Below are 1,642 nucleotides of genomic sequence, written 5' to 3'. Positions count from 1 at the left end.
GGACACTTACTGCAGCTGGACATGGGGAAGAGACTGTCAGACCAGATTCCATCCTGTCCAGCCTGCCTCCATTTCAGTCCTTCCACACTGTTATTCTGGGTTTGGACTGTGCTGGAAAGACAATTGTTTTATATAGGCTGCAATTCAATGAATCTGTAAATACCATATTTACCAAAGGATTTAACTGAGAAAATTAAGGTAACCATGGAAGTCATATGTCAGATGCACAGATGGCATTGTGTTGTTCTGGACTCCGTTGATGTCGAAAGGATGGAAGTAGCCAAAACTGAACTTCACATAAGAACTAGGATATCAGAAAATCAAGGAGTCCCTGTACTTACAGTTGCTAACAAGGCTTGAGGAGCTCGTCCCTCTCAGAAATTGAGAAGCTGTTAGCAATGGGTGAACTGTGCAGTCGTAGGAGATGGACTAAAGGAAGGACTTGAGAAACTACATGATATGATAATTAAAAGAAGAAAAACATTGCCACAACAGAAAAAGAAAAGATGAACGTCCGCCTTTTATATCTGTGTGGAGTAGGTTTTCTCTGGTTTGATTTTAACAAATGAAAGAGTGTCTACAGTCTGGTTGCCTATCTGCCCTCGTGGATGATACCTAAAGCTTTGTTTTGTTGAACAATCAGATGCTCAACTCTTTTGCCTTGTAGAAGATGAGTAAATTCAGTGCTTCTTAAAGCGGTCATTTCTCCCTGCCCTACAAATCTTTTGGTATTACTACCATTTTGGGAAGCCAAGCAAGGATAATAAACTGACCAAAACACAGTTGTGGAAATTTGACCTGAAGTTAGTGAAATAAAACTTTGAAGAGAGTCAAAGGAAAAAAAAAAAGTGGCAAACCGATATCTAAGATAATAATCAAAGAAAAAGAAATCAATTCTTATAGGCCATCCATCTTAAATCAATCTTTTTCTACAAAGATGGAAAAGAAGAAACAGACCATGGATCGATTGAAATTTTAATTTACCTTTAGCTTTTGTTGTCAGTATGATCATGAAAGAACTCAGGAAATTTCACCCCAAGATATGACTCTTTGGTATAAAGAATATATTGAATTGTAGACTCCTCAAGATTAGCAAAGCACTGAAAGACACTTTCCTGCATAAACGGGACTGCCCTGATAAAAAGATCAAAGGGGACGATGGACTTCCCTTCCTTTTCCTGTTATCCCAATAATTGCAGGAAAAAGGATCAAGAATGCAACCAGGCCTGGCTCAAATTATGTAAACCATAACACTTGAGACCCTTCCCACACAGCCTTAGGTATTATGTTTTAAATGATTTGGGCCAGGCCTGGTTGCACTCTTGATCCATCAACTCACAAGTGGATTAGTAAACTGTGGTATATGTATACCATACAGTACCATTCAGTCATAAAAAAATGAAGAAGACTTTACATCTTTTTTTTTTTTTTTGCAGTTTTTGGTTGGGGCCGGGTTTGAAGCCACCACCTCCAGTACATGGGACCGGCACCCTACTCCTTTAAGCCACAGGTGTCACCCAAGACTTTGTATTTACCTGGATGGAGTTAAAGCACATTCTTCTTACTAAAGTATCACAAGAACAGAAAAGCAAGTATCCAATGTACTCAATACTAATATGAAGCCAACTGAAAACAACTATAC

General features: G+C 38.7%; 1 pseudogene; it reads left to right on the top strand.

Moving 5' to 3' along the window:
* Positions 1 to 12: 12 nt before the first annotated feature.
* On the top strand, positions 13 to 510 carry LOC111722939 (annotated as a pseudogene).
* Positions 511 to 1,642: the final 1,132 nt, after the last annotated feature.

Source organism: Otolemur garnettii, unplaced genomic scaffold (assembly GCF_000181295.1).
Source record: "Otolemur garnettii isolate 467f Iridium unplaced genomic scaffold, OtoGar3 scaffold03771, whole genome shotgun sequence".
NCBI classification, from domain to species: domain Eukaryota; kingdom Metazoa; phylum Chordata; class Mammalia; order Primates; family Galagidae; genus Otolemur; species Otolemur garnettii.
The sequence above is the reverse complement of the archived record's forward strand: the minus strand, read 5'-3'. Positions and strand labels throughout refer to the sequence as shown.